The following is a 15,717-nucleotide window of genomic DNA, read 5'->3' on the forward strand; positions in this document are numbered from 1 at the left end:
AGGGGGAGTGGAAGGAGGGGGACCACGCTGCTTCTACTCGTAAGGGGGGGATGGAGCTGGAAGAGACTGAGGAGGATGAAGAGAATCAAGGTCGGCATATGGAAAGGAAGGGGATAATGAGAGCTAGATAGGATAGGATGTGTTCTCACCTTAATTTTATTCCTCTCCTTCTACCAGTTTGCTCTCGTGTCACTGACCTGATAAGACAAAAGACATTTTGTGTCTTGTGGGAAGTAGGGGGAGATGGAACCAGGGAGTCAAAGATGATAATATTAATGATTATGATGATGTTATTTGTTAGTGCTTACTATGTGCAAGCACTATTCTAAGCCCTGGCGTAGACACAAAGTGATGAGGTTGTCTCAGGTGGGGCTCAGTCTTCATCCCATTTCACAGATGAGGTAACTGAGACACAGAGAAGTGGAGTGACTTGCCCAAAGTCACACATCTGATAAGTGGCAGATCCGGAATTAGAACCCACGTCCTCTGACTCCCAAACCCGTGCTCTTCCCACTAAGCCTCGATGCTTCTCTCCCAATTTCCAAAGCACTGTGCTGAGCACTGGATGTAGATAGGGAGGCAGCACGGTCCAGTGGTGAGGGCACAGGAAAGAGAGTCAGGAAACGTGAGTTCTATGTCTGCCTCCCCCTCTAGACTTCTCGTTGATGGCAGGGAATGTGTCTGTTATATTGATATGTTGTTCTCTCCCAAGCACTTGGTACAGTGCTCTGCACACAGTAAGTGTTCAATAAACACGATTAATTGAATAATTCCTCTGCGCTATTAGCTCATTATGGGGAGGGAATGTGTCTATCACTCTATTGCATTGTGCTCTCCCAACCGCTCAGTTCAGAGCTGTACTGAAAGTAAGCACTCAATAAATACCATTGATTGATTGAGGTGCAGATGGGGTGATGATTCTGCCGGAGCAGGTGGCGAAAGGGGGATGAATAGTCTCATAAGCGCTTAGTACAATGCTCTGAACACCGTAAGTGCTCAATAAATACAATGAAATTAATCACATCTCGGGGCAGGTGAGATGATAAGGCCCATGGTGTCAACTGGAGGTGCCAACTAAAGGTAGCAGTCTCGAACGCCAATGACCTTCCCGGTGCCCAGTCACCTAAACAGGCCTACGGCCTCTTCAATAGTTCATTTATGACGAGATCCGGTTTTATTTCCGAGAAGGTCATTGCCCCCTCAGGATCCTCCCCAAGGTGGCCTTCACGTCACGGTTCCTCAGGCTGTAGATGAGGGGGTTGAGGGTGGGGGGGCACCACGGAATAGAACACGGACACCAGCAGGGCCGGCGTCGAGGGGGAGAGGGACGGCGGCTTCAAGTGCGAGGAGGAGGCCTTGGTGATGAAAATAGCGGTGATGGCGAGGTGGGAAAGACAGGTGGAGGAGACCTTCGCCCAGGTATCCTCAGCACGGCCCAATAGATGCGCACGTACGAGACGACGATGGAGGCCAAGAACACCAAACCCAACGAGATACCGGTGGTCATGATTGCTTCAAGGGATGCGTGTTGACAAGGCAAGAGACCTTTTACTAAGGATGGGATATCGCAGAAGAATTGGTGTAGCACGGTGGATGTGCAGAAGAGCAGGGAGAAGGTATCAGCTGAGAACAAGCCTCCAAACACTCCCTCGGTGAACTAGGAGGCGGTAGCATCTTCCCACAGGCCCCTGGGTCCATGACGACCTCGTAGCTCAGAAGGACCTCGTAGCAGAGGAAATAATTCTTTTTATTTATTTTGGTGCCTGTATACTTGTTTTGTTGTATGTCTTCCCCTTTCTAGACTATAAGCCCTGTGTGGGCAGTGATTGTCTCTCTATATTGCTGAATTGTACTTTCCAAGCGCTTAGTAAAATGCTCTGCAAACCTTAAACGCTCAGTAAATACGATTGAATAAATGAATATTGTACTCTCCCTAGCACTTAGTCCAGTGCTTTGCATACAGTAAGCGCTCAGTAAATATAATTCATTCTTTCAGTCATTTATTCAATCGTATTTCTTGAGCGCTTACTGTATGCAGAGCACTGGACTAAGTGCTTGGGAATTACAAGTTGGCAACATATAGAGACTGTCCCTACCCAACAGCAGGCTCACAGTGTATAAGGGGGAGACAGACAACAAAACAAAACATATTAACAAAATAAAATAAATAGAATAACTATATAGAAGTAAAATAAATGGAGTAATAAATATGTACAAACACCTATACATATATACAGGTGCTGTGGGGAGGGGAAGGAGGTAAGGCGGGGGGATGAGGAAGGGGAAGAGAGGGAGAAGAAGGAGGGGGCTCAGTCTGGGAAGGCTTCCTGGAGCAGGTGAACTCTCAATAGGGCTTTGAAGTGAGGAAGAGAGCTAGCTTGGCGGAAGTGCGGAGGGAGGGCATTCCAGGCCAGGGGGAGGATGTGGGCCGGGGGTCGACGGCGGGACAGGCGAGAACAAGGCACAGTGAGGAGGTTAGCGGCAGAGGAGTGGAGGGTGCTGGCAGGGCTGTAGAAGGTGAGGAGGGAGGTGAGGTAGGAGAGGGCGAGGTGATGGAGAGACTTGAAGCCGAGAGTAAGGAGTTTTTACCTGATGCATAGGTTGACCGGTAGCCACTGGAGATATTTGACGAGGGGATTAAGTTGTCCAGAGCGTTTCTGCACAAAGATGATCCGGGCAGCGGCGTGAAGTATAGATTGAAGTGGGGAGAGACAGGAGGATGGGAGATCAGAGAGGAGGCTGATGCAGTAATCCAGTCGGGATAGGATGAGAGATTGGACCAGCAGGGTAGCAGTTGGATGGAGAGGAAAGGGCGGATCTTGGCGATGTTGCTGAGGTGAGACCGGCAGGTTTTGGTGACGGATTGGATGTGAGGGGTGCACGAGAGAGCAGAGTCGAGGATGACACCAAGGTTGCGGGTTTGTGAGACGGGAAAGATGGAAGTGCTGTTAACAGTGATGGGAAAGTCAGGGATAGAGCAGGGGTTGGGAGGGAAGATAAGGAGTTCAGTCTTGGATATATTGAGTTTTAGATGGCAGACAGACTTCCAGATGGAGATGTCTTAAGGCAGGCGGAGACGCGAGCCTGAAGGGAGGGAGAGAGAGCTGGGGCAGAGATGTAAATTTGGGTGTCATCAGCGTAGAGATGATAATTGAAGCCGTGGGAGCGATTGAGTTCACCAAGGGAGTGAATGGAGATAGAGAACAGAGACCAAGAACTGACCCTTGAGGAACCCCTACAGTAAGGGGATGGGAGGGGGAGGAGGAGCCCGCAAAAGAGACAAAGAATGAACGGCCGGAGAGATAAGAGGAGAACCAGGAAAGGACAGAGTCTGTGAAGCCAAGGTTGGATAGCGTGTAGAGGAGAAGGGGGTGGTCCACAGTGTCGAAGGCAGCTGAGAGGTCGAGCAGGATTAGGATAGAGTAGGAGCCTTTGGATTTGGTAAGCAGGAGGTCAATTGGTGACCTTTGAAATGGCAGTTTCCGTGGAATGTAAGGGACGGAAGCCAGATTGGAGGGGGGCGAGAAGAGAGTTGGTGTTGAGGAATTCGAAGGAGTTTGGAAAGGAATGGTAGGAGGGAGATAGGGAGATAACTAGAACGGGAGGTGGGGTCAGGAGAGGGTTTGTTAGGATGGAAGAGGCATGGGCATGTTTGAAGGCAGAGGGGAAGGAACCAGAGGAGAGTGAGCGGTTGAAGATGGAAGTTAAGGAGGGGAGGAGGGACGGAGCGAAACATTTCATAAGATGAGAGGGAATGGGGTCAGAAGCACAGGTGGCCGGAGTAGCACTTGAGAGGAGGGAGGAGATCTCATCTGAGGACACTGCTGGGAGGGATGGGAGAGTAGCGGAGAGGGCTGAGAGCCGGGGGATTGGAGAAGGGGGAGGAGTGACTTTTGGGGAGCTCAGACCTGATGAATTTAATTTTATTAATGAAGTAGGATGCCAGATCGTTGCGGGTGAGGGAAGGAGGAGGGGGAGGAACAGGAGGCCTGAGAAGGGAGTTAAATGTACGGAAGAGCTGATGGGGATGACGGGCAGGGGTGTCAATAAGGGAGGAGAAATAGTTTCTCCTCATTCATTCATTCATTCAATCGTATTGAGCGCTTACTGTGTGCAGAGCATTGTACCAAGAGCTTCGGAAGTACAATTCAGCAATAGAGGCAATCCAAGAGAAGCAGCGTGGCTCAGTGGAAAGAGCACGGGCTTGGGAGTCAGAGGTCAAGGGTTCTAATCCGGGCTCCGCCACTTGTCAGCTGTGTGACTTTGCGAAAGTCACTTAACTTCTCTGAGCATCGGTTACCTCATCTATAAAATGGGATTAAGACTGTGAGCCCCAGGATGGACAGCCTGATCAACTTATCTCTCCCCCAGCGCTTAGATCAGTGCTTCTAGACTGTGAGCCCGTTGTTAGACAGAGACCGTCTCTACCAACTTGTACTACCCAAGCGCTTATTACAGTGCTCTGCACACAGTAAGCGCTCAATAAATACGATTAAATGAATGAATGAATGCTTCGCACATAGTAAGCTCTTAATAAATGCCGTCATTTTTTTTAATCCTTGCCCACAACGGGCTCACAGTCTATAGTGGGCGACAAAGACCTCAAAACAAGTAAACAGGCATCGGTTAGCTGCATTATAAATAAATAGAATTATACATGTATACACAATATTAATAAAAATAAATAGAAGAATTAGTATAAGTACATACACATATGCACAAGTGTTGTGGGGCATGGAGTGGGGTAGAGCATTACCTTGTTATGGTATTCGCTAAATGCTTACTATGTGCCAGACACTGTTCTAAGTGCTGGGATAGATGCAAGCTAATCAGGTTGGACACAGTCCTTGTCCCACATGGGGCTCAAAGTCTGAATCCCCATTTCACAGATGGGGTAATTGAGGCACGGAGATGTTAAGTGACTTGCCGAAGGTCACACAGCAGAGACGTGGCAGAGCTGGGATTAGAACCCACATCTTCTGACTCCCATGTCCTGTTGCCACTAAGCCATGCTACTTCTTATTATAGGATATAGTATCATATAGGTAGATATTTATATTTATCTCTATCTATACCTATCTATATATCTATATTTATATCTATCCCTATATCTACCTACTATCTCTAGAATGTCAGCTCCTTATGGACAGGGACCGTGTCTGCTAGTTCTGTTGTATTGTGCTTTCCCAACCGCTTAATACAGTGCTTTTCACACTGTAATCACTCCATAAATACTCACTGTATTAAAGTCTAGGGTAGATACTGGATACTGAGATCACAGGCACTCCCTCGTCCATGGGGCTCAGTGTCTAGGAGTAAGGAAAAGCAGGTATTTTTCCCCAATTTCCAGAGAGGGAAATCAAGGCTTGGTTCAATGAAAGGGCTGGAATTAGAACCATAGTCTCCTAATTAATCAGTTAATGGTATATATTAAGTGATTACTCTGTGTAGAGCACAATACCAAGGGCTTGGGAGAGTAATAATAATAATTGTGGCAATTGTTAAGTGCTTACTATGTGCTTACACTGTACTACACGCTGGGTTGGAGACAACCAAATCGGGTTGGACGCAGTCTCTGTCCCACCTAGGGCTCACATCCACAAACACCATTTTACAGATGAGGTAACTGAGACACAAAGAAGTCAAGTGGCTTGCCCAAGGTCACACAGCTGACTCGTGGCAGAGCCGGGATTGGAACTCATGACCTTCTGACTCCTAGTCCCGTGCACTATCCACTATGCCAGTTGGTAGACATGTTCCCTGTTCACAAGATGCTTATGGCTTCGAAGGATAGACAGGCATTAAAATAAATTACAGCCCAGCCTGCACACCCTGCTCCTCTGTTGCTTGGGAAATCAGCGTGGCTCATTGGAAAGACCCTGGGCCTTGGAGTCAGAGGTCATGGGTTCATATTCCGGCTCTGCCGCTTGTCAACTGTGTGACAAGCTGTGGGCAAGTCACTTCACTTCTCTGTGCCTCACTTACCTCATCTGTAAAATGGAGATTAAGACTGTGAGCCCCACATGGGACAACCAGATCACCTTGTATCCTCCCCAGCTCTTAGAACAGTGCTTTGCACATAGTAAGCACTTAAATAATGCCAAAGTTATTATTATTATTATCATTTACCTCCTCACTGTGTCTCGTTCTCGCCTGTCGCCTGTCGACCCCAGGGGTCCGTCGACCCCTGGACCACGTCCTACCTCTGGCCTGGAATGCCCTCCCGCCTCCTCACATCCTCCAAACTAGCTCTCTTCCCCGCTTCAAAGTCCTACTGAGAGCTCACCTCTTCCAGGGGGCCTTCGCAGACTGATCTTCCCCTTTCCTCTGCTCCTCCTCCCCTCCCCATCGCCCCTACTCACTCCCTCTGCTCTACCCTCCTCCCCGCCCCACAGCAGTTGTGTATATGTGTACGTATTTATTATTCTATTTACTTTATTAATGATGTGTATATATCTACAATTCTATTTATTTATTTTGATGCTATTGATACCTGTATACTTGTTTTGATTTGTTGTCTGTCTCCCCCCTTCTAGACTGTGAGCCCTTTGTTGTGTAAGTATTTTCTCTATCTGTTGCCGAATTGTACTTTCCAAGCACTTAGTCTAGTGCTCTATGCACACTAAGTGCTCAATAAATACGACTGAATGAATAAATGAATAAATTACAGAGATGGACATAAGTTCTGTGGGATGAGGGTGGAGTATAAATAATCAAGTGCTCAAAGAGGACAGAACCAAGTTCACAGGTGATGCAGAAGGAGAAAGAGTAAGGGAAATAAGGACTTATTCTGGGAAGGTCTCTTGGAGGAGAAGGGATTTTATACCTGGGGAATGTTGGTGAGAAGGCGAGGGGAAGGAGGTGGTGTCGTAGGAAGAGGGAATTTTGGAGCTGGAGACTGGACATATCACGGAGTAGGTCATGGGGTAGGGGAATGAGGAGGGAGAGGAAGCAAATGGCCGAGACCAAGAGTGAACCCCAGATTAGACTAGGAAGAATGTTTGGAGACAGAAAGTAGTGACCGCAGTGAAGCTGACTGGAGTTTCTCCGTGTGAGACACACGTGAGTGTGAAGGATCACATATTCCTCATGGGGCGATCGCGTGGGGCAGGGCCGCTACACCGCCCTTGGGGCCAGGCCCCAGAGCTTTTGGCCCCTCGGGAAGGCAATCCCGAACAGGACATAATAGGCCACTCAGCCCAACGTGTGTCACGTCCCCGGGGGGGAATCACCCAGGAGCATGAGGGGGTTTTTCCAGAAAGTCCCGGGCTTCATGAGCGTTCTGAGCGGGAGGGAAGGGGAGCCAGGACCCTTGACATCTTCCGAAGACGTCCTGTGGCGGACGTCCGGAAGCTGAGGGGACAGGGGTGGTTGAAGGACCCGCTCGCCCCAGACTGACCGATGAGTCTGGGCCGGGGAGAAGACGGATGGGAAAGGGTTCACCGCTGTAGGCGGCCAAGACAGAGAACGAGAGAAAGTTCCCCATCTCCCCACATCTCCACGCGTAACTCATTTCTCTCCCCCCGGCGTTTACATCTCTTCCCATCTGCCGGATCTCCTGGGTGGGTGGTGGGGATGGAAGGGGTCGGATCAGTAAAAAATGTTCCGAGAACAGTCTCCAAATCGCCTGACAGGGGATTTGTGTGGCTGGGTATTTCTGCCACACAATGGCTTTATTGAGCCACTAATAAGTGCAGAGCATTGTACAAAAAGCCCTGAAAGAAAAGATTGGATAACTCTCCGTCCCAAACAGGGACTAACAATCTATAATCAAGGGGTGAAGGGAAATCTGACACTTATCTGATTCTCCTTGTTCCTGCTTAGGTGTTGGAAGGCAGAGTGGATCTACTGGGTTTAGGGCAATTTTGTCAGTTCAGACCCCATACTGGATGGGCCCTCTTGGACTATAATAATAAAAATAATGATAATAATAATAATAACTGTGGAATTTGTTGAATACTTACCATGTGTCAGGCATTGTACTTAGCGCTTGGATGGATAAGAGAAAATTGGGTTGCGCACAGTCCCTTCCCTCTTGGGGCTCACAGTCTCAATCCCCATTTGACATATGAGGGAACTGAGGCGCAGAGAAGTGACGTGACCTGTCCACAATCACATAGACATGAGGTAGAGCCGGGATTAGAACCCAGGTTGTTTTAACTCACAGGTCCGTGCACTATCCACTAGGCAAGCTGCTTCTCTAATCCAGAAAATATTTCTAATATGGGAAATTAAGACAAGAACCTGGAGTTGCCTCTTTACCCATGACCATTTTGAGCTGGTCTGTTCCCTCCTGGCCTGATTCCTTCATGTAAGGTTTATTTTTATTTTCAGATCTCAGCCTTCCTCTGCCCCTGCCTCTATCGACAATGCTCAAGGCTCTGAAGCAATTCAGGGTTCCGAAGGGGCCTGAGAGAGGAACATTGGCTCTTTCATTCGATCGTATTTATTGAGCCCTTACTGTGTGCAAAACACTGTACTAAGGCTCTAGACTTCACTGGGTGTGTGAGGAGGGAGGCTTTTTAAAATGATATTTGCTAAGCATGTGCCAGGCACTATATTAAGTGCTGGCGTATATAATCGGTCAGACACAGTCTCCTTTCCACCTGGGGCTCGCAGTCTTAAACCCTATTTCAAAGATGAAGTACCTGAGGCACAGAGACGTGTAGTGACTTGCCTGAGGTCACATAGCAGAAAAGTCGTGGAGCATGGTCCTCTGACTCCCAGGACCATGGTATTTCCACTAGACCATGCTGCTTTTCCACGTGGGGAGGGAATGTTGCCTTGTACTCTCCTAAGCGCTTAGTACAATGCTCTGCATACAGTAAACACTCAATAAATACAGCTGATTGAATTCACTCATTCACTCAATCATCTTTATTGAGCGCTTACTGTGTGCAAAGCACTTTTCCTTCATCTGAGTATCTGTTATTATTTCCTGTCACCCCATCCAGATTCTAAACTGTTCCTTGTCCCTGTAGATAGTCTCGGAAATCTCCAGGAAATTTTCAACGTCACGAAGGTGATGTAGTTCCTGCTCCTGGGATTCTCGGAGGTCCGGGAGCCGCAGCTGTTTCTCGCCACGCTGTTCCTCACCGCCCTGTTCCTCCTGCTCTATCTGGCGGCCCTGACGGGGAATCTCCTCATCGTCACCGTCACCGCCCTCGACCGGCGCCTCCACACCCCCATGTATTTCTTCCTCAGGAACCTGTCCATTGTCGACCTCTGCCTCATCTCTGTCACCATCCCCTCAATCCATCCACAATTCCCTGATGAACCGTCGATCCATTTCATTCCTGGGCTGTGCCGTCCAGGTCTTATCGGTGGTCCTGTTTGCTGGTTCAGACGTTTTCATCCTCACGGTGTTGTCCTATGACCGCTTTGTATCCATCTGCCATCCCCTGCGCTATGAGGTCATTATGAACCGAAGGGCCTGTGGGAAGATGGTGACAGCTTCCTAGTTCAGCGGGGGTCTCATAGCAGTGATGCCCTAAGTTGAGGCCTTCCCCATGCCCTCCTGTGGTTCCTATGAGATCCCCCAATTCTTCTGTGACTTCAACTCCATAATCAAGTTCTCCTGCTCTAAAAGTCACATCGCCTTCGATGTGACCATAGGCATCACCTACTGTTTTGGTATCTTCAGCCTGTTTTGCGTCCTCACCTTGTACATGCACATCTTCCGGGCTGTGTTGAGGATTCTGGTCACTGAGGGCCGGGCTAAAGCCTTCGCTACCTGCCTGCCACACCTCCCTGTCATGACTACGATTTTCACCACGGCTACCTTCGCTAATTTAAAACCACAATCAGACTCTGTTCTGTATATGGTACTGTCTGTGTTCAAGTCGTGATGCTCCTGCCCTGAACCCCCTCATCTACAGCCTGAGGAACAAGGATGTGAAGGCAGCGGTGGGGAGGGTCCTAGGTGGGAGTTCTTTCACCCAGGGTACAAAGTTTCTCTTTCTGCCTTGACTGTCATTTCTCACCCCCTGGATTGTTGGTTGCATCAACATACTGCCTAGGTAGCAGAATCCAATGGCATCCCTGACATCTAAGTGACCTATGCAATTCTGGTTGTTTTTGGGATTTCCAGGGGCAGGTTGGTACATGGTCTCTATTTTCTTCAGGCTTGTTGTCTGTCCATTCCCTTGTAACACCTCCCCACAATCACCATCATCAGTGGTATTTATCGATCGCTTACTGTGTGCAAAGCACTATATTAAGCACTTTGGGAAAGTACAATACAATGGAATTGATAGACACGTTCCCTTCCCACAACACGTTTATAGCCTACAGGAGAAGCAACATGGCCTAGTGGATAGAGCACAAGCACCGGAGTTAGAAGGACCTGGGTTTTAATCCAGCTCCTCCACCTGTCTGCTCTGTGACCTTGGGCAAGTCACTTCACTTCTCTGTGCCTCAGTTTCCTCATCTATATAATGGAGATTAAGACAGTCAGCTCCATGGGGGACAGGGACTTGTGTCCACCCTGACGAGCTGGTATCTACCCCAGTGCTTAGAACAGGGCTTGACACATAGTAAGCGCTTAACAAATACCATTATTATTTTTCAGGGTTAACCATTGGTTAATTATTTATTCATTAATATTAATTATATAAAATGCATTCCTTTACATTAATGTCGTTATATTAATCTATATTAATGCTTAGAGAAGCAGCGTAGCTTAGTGGAAAGAACACAGGCTAGGGAGTCAGAGGTCGTGGGTTCTAATCCTGTCTCCGCCACTTGTCAGCTGTGTTATTTTGGGCAAGTCACTTAACGTCTCTGTGCCTCAGTTCTCTCATATGTAAAATGGGGATTAAGACTGTGAGCCCCGCTTGGGACAACCTGATTATCTTGCATCTACCGCAGCATTTAGAACAGTGCTCGGCACGTTGTAAATACTTAATAAATACTATTATTATTATCATTATCATAATTATGTCTGTCTCCCCCTCTAGACTGTAAGCTCGTTGTGAGCAGGGAGTGTGTCTACATACTCCGTCATATTGGATTCTCCCAATGGCTTCATGCAGTGCTCCGCACACAGGAATCACTCAATAAATACTATTGACTGAATGGCTGACAGGGTAGGTGAGTAGTGCTAATTAAATGCCAGTGATTGCTGGATTGTTTGACGGATTAACGTGGATTGAAAGTGAAGACCGGGAAAGGGAATATTCGGAAGTGGCCCACCTCTCTGGGCATGCTGTCGAGTGTTAACCAGGCCCAGACTCTGCCCAGAGAGGGGGTCCTCAGAGGAGGGCCCGTGCTCGTGGAAACCAAGATGGCCTCTTTTCTCAGAACGAGGGGTGGTCGTTGGAGCTTGGCGGGAGCTGGAGAGATGGGGTGAGAGGCCGGAGGTGGGGAGACAGGAGTGGGAGGGACCTTCTGGAAGCAGGGGAATGGATATGTGTCGGAGTAGGAGAGGGAGGAGATATAAGAGGGAAAGATAATTAATCAATCAATCATATTTATTGAGTGCTCACTATGTGCAGAGCACTGCACTGAGCGCTTGGGAGAGTACAAAACAACAATTTCTCAGACTCATTCCCCTCCTACAATGAACTTCCATAAATAATAATAATAATGGTATTTGCTAAGCGCTTACCATGTTCTAAGCACTGTACTAAGCACTGGAATATTACTGAAGGCACAAGATCGTTAGGTCCCACATGGGGCTCACAGTGTAAGTAGACGGGAGGAGAGGGATCAAGTCCCCATTTTGCAGATGAAGGAACTAAGGTATAGAGAAGTGAAGTGACTTGCCCGAGATCACAGAGCAGATAAGTGGCAGAACCAGTATTAAAACCCAAGTCTTTGACACCGAGGCCAGTGCTTTTATCCATCAGAACACACTGCTTCATGCTTCTGGGACCTGGAATAGGAATATGAAAGAGGATATTTACCCTATTACTGTATTATTCTACAATTAGTACTCTACAATTTTCCTCAATAATCTACTATTTCCCCTATCTTTAATCTATATTAATGCCTGTCTCTCCTTGAAGACTATAAACTCCATGTGGGTAGGGCACATATCTGTCAACTTTCCAATTTACCAACTACCAACTATTGTACTTCCCAAGCATTTAGTTCAGAGCTCTGCACACAATAAGCTGAAGCAGCATGGTCTAGTGGACAGAGACTGGGCCTAAGAGTTGAAAGAATCTGCCACTGGGCTGTGTGACCTAAGGGAAGTCACTTCACTTCTTTGGGCCTCGGGTTCCCTCATCTGTGAAACGGGGATTAAGACTGTGAACCCCACGTTGGACACGAACTGTGTCCAGCAGGATTAGCTTGTATAATAATAATGATGATGGCATTTGTTTTGTGCTTACTATGCGCCAAACACTGTTCTAAGCTCCGAGGAGGTACAAGGTAATCGGGTTGTCCCACATGGGGCTCACTCTTTTAATCTCCATTTTACAGATGAGGTAACTGAGGCAAATAGAATTGAAGTGACCTGCCCAAAGTCACACAGCTAACAAATGGCAGAGCCGGGTTTAGAACCCACGACCTCTGACTCCCAAGCCCGAGTTCTTTCCACGAAGCCAGTGCTTGGTACAGTGCCCGGCACTTAGTAGGTGCTTAAAAACACACAGGAAAAACAGAAATAGCCCTCAGTAAACTCAATCGATTGGTTCAGACGGCTGAGAAGCTGGTGAGGGAGAGGGAGAGAGGCTAGTGATGGAGGAGAGATGGAGTTGTCAATGGAAGACAGGGAGAATAAGCCACTTGTCTGCTGTGTGACATTCATTCATTCATTCATTCAATCGTATTTATTGAGCGCTTACTGTGTGCAGAGGGCAAGTCACTTAACTTCTCTTTGCCTCAGTTACCTCATCTGTAAAATGCACATTGAGACTGTGTGCCCCACATGGGACAGGGACTGTGTCCAACCTGATTTGTTTGTGTCCAACCAATGCTTAGTTCTCGTGCTTAACAAAGACTATTATTATTATTATTATTATTATTATTATTAGGGGCATAGGGGTAGCAAATAGTAGAGGGATCATTGTCTAGGACAGCTAGGACAGTGGAAAGAGCAGGGTGTGGTCAGTGGAGTTAGAAACGGAATGTTAGAGGTGTTGGACCAAGAATGGAAAGGCCTAGTTTATCCTTCTAAGATGCCTGCCTTCACTCACCAGTACAGCCTGGGGATAACCTAATGAGGTTGGGAGTCCAGAACCTGGATTCTAGTTCTGGCCCAGCCTGTAGCCTGCTAAAGAACTCACATAACGTTTCCGGGCCTCAGAGATCTCAGCTGTAAATTGGGAATGATGAAACGTGTCCTTGCCTACGTATCAGTTACGTTGGACGCTTCACAGCCTTCACAGTTTGACTGGACCTCATCCCTGTGAGAGACAGCCCTCTGGGGGGTCACGTGGTCCCCATGGGTCTGTCACCTGGGGCAGAGAATATACCCTGCTCTTGGGGCCAGAGCCTGAGCGATGCTGCCCCCCCCCCCCGGGAAGCCCGCCCGGACGGGACATAATGAGGCCCCTCAGCTCAATGTGTAGCCCATCCCCTGGGAGGAATCCCACACGGAGCGGAAGAGAGCTTGTCCGGAAAGGCCTGGCCTCGCCGAGAGCATATCACGCTCCGAGCACGAGGGAAGAGGAGCCTGGACCCTACATGCCTTCAGGGGACCTTCCTGTGGCCGACGTCCGGGAGCTGAAGGGATGGGGTTGGTAGTAGGACAGCAGAGACCAGCTTCTGCTCGCCCCAGTCTGACCAGTGAGTCAGGCTGAGGAGTACACGGATAGGAAAGTGTTCATAGGGGCGTCGGCGGTGACAGAGAACAAAAGAAAGTTCCCCTGTCTCAACGTTTCCAGATATAAAACAGATCCCCCCTCCACCGGTGTCTCAATTGGTCTCCATCCTCCAGATCTCTGTGTGGGTGGCAGGAATGGACAGGGATTTATTAAGCACGTATAGTGTGCCATGTGCTAGTACTATGTACTAAGCACTGGGCTAGATGCAAACATCAGGATGGACACAGTCCCTATCCTACACAGGGATGACAGTATTCATCCCCATTTTTCAGATGAGGAAACTGAGATACAGAGAAGTGAGGTAACTTGCCTAAGGTCGGACAGCAGACAAGTGGCGGAACTGGAATTAGAAGCCAAGTCCTTCTGACTCCAAGGTCGGGGTTCTATCCACTAGGTTATGTTTCTTCTCGTTGTCTGTGGACAGACACAGCGTCCTCTGGACCTCCTCTGCTTTCAAGGAGCTGACAATATAGTGCAGGGGGCTAGTCCTTAAATGGATTACGGAGAACGGATGGCAGAGTGTAAGAATAATGTACACAAGTGCTACAGGACTGGGAGGTGATGAGTATCGAGATCCTGAAGGGTTACAGGCCCAAGTGCATAGGCGGCATGGAAGAGTGGGCCACTCTTGTAGGGAAATGAGGTGGTAATCGGGAAGGCTTCCTGGACGAAGTGTGAATTGGGTAGGGATTTGAAGATGGGGTGAGTCGTGGCGGTCTGAAGGATATGAAGGATATGAAGTGGAAGAGAAGTCCAGGCCAAAGGGAGGAAATGAGCTAGAGGTCAGTCGTGAGACAGATGAGATCGAGGTACAGTGAGTAGGGTGATGTATATGGAGTGAAGTGTGTGGGAAATCAAGGAGGTGAGGTAGAAATGGGCGAGCTGATCGAGTGCCTCAAAGCTGATAGCGAGGAGTTTCCGTTTGATATGGAAGAGGATGGACAATTATAAGGAGGGTTTTGAGGAATGGGGAGACATGCAAGGAACATTTTTAGTACAGTAATCTGGGCAGCAGAGTTAAGTATGGGCCAGAGAAGGGGGAGACTGGACGCAGGGAGGTCAGTGAGGAGGGTGTTGCAGTAATCAAGGTGGGATATGATAAGTGTTTGGATTAACGTGGTGGCAGTTTGGAAGGAGAGGAATGGGGGACATTATAGGAATTTGGTGACGGTAGAACCTACGGGATTTGGTGACAGACTGAAGAAAAACAAGTGGAGGATAATGCCAAGGTTATCAGCTTGCGAGACAAGGAGGATGCTGGTGTTGTCTACAATTATTGAAAAGTCTGATGGAGAAAAGGGATTGGGTGGGAAGACAAGATCTGTTTTAGACATATTAAGTTTGAGGTGTGAGTGGGATATCCAAGTCAGATGTCCTGAAGGCAACAGTGATTGAAAATTCTGAGGGAAGACAGAGTTTGGGAGGGAAGATGAGACGCTCTGTTTAAGACACGTTAAATTTGAGGTGGGAGTGGGACATCCAAATAAAGATGCCCTGAAGGAGTGCAGCCTGAAAAGAAGGAGAGAGATTGGGTGTGGAGATACAGATTTGGGAATGTACATCTGTGCTGTGGAAATGGGAGGGAGGGTGAATGAGGCAGCAAGTAACTGGCTTAGAAGGGAGTGAAAGGTTTGGGAATCATCTATGTAAAAGCGGGATTTGAAGCCATGAAGGCGAGCAGAAGAAAGTGGCTAAAATTGAAGCGTGAGAGACATGGGGGAACTTTCCCAGACAGAAGGAAATTTAAAGATGGGATTGGGGTGGCTGTTTATATGGTTTGATGTTTGCCCCGTGTCAGGGACGGACATGACAGAAAGCAGTCTTCTGTCCCGAGTGTCTAATTCCAGCTTCAGCCTCGCTTCGCCTCCAATCCTGCTACTGATTTCTGCAGTTCAGACACGATGCCGGGATGGAGAACTACTGACTGGAAGCGAGTGACAGC

Source organism: Tachyglossus aculeatus, chromosome 3 (assembly GCF_015852505.1).
Source record: "Tachyglossus aculeatus isolate mTacAcu1 chromosome 3, mTacAcu1.pri, whole genome shotgun sequence".
Classification (NCBI taxonomy): Eukaryota; Metazoa; Chordata; class Mammalia; order Monotremata; family Tachyglossidae; genus Tachyglossus; species Tachyglossus aculeatus.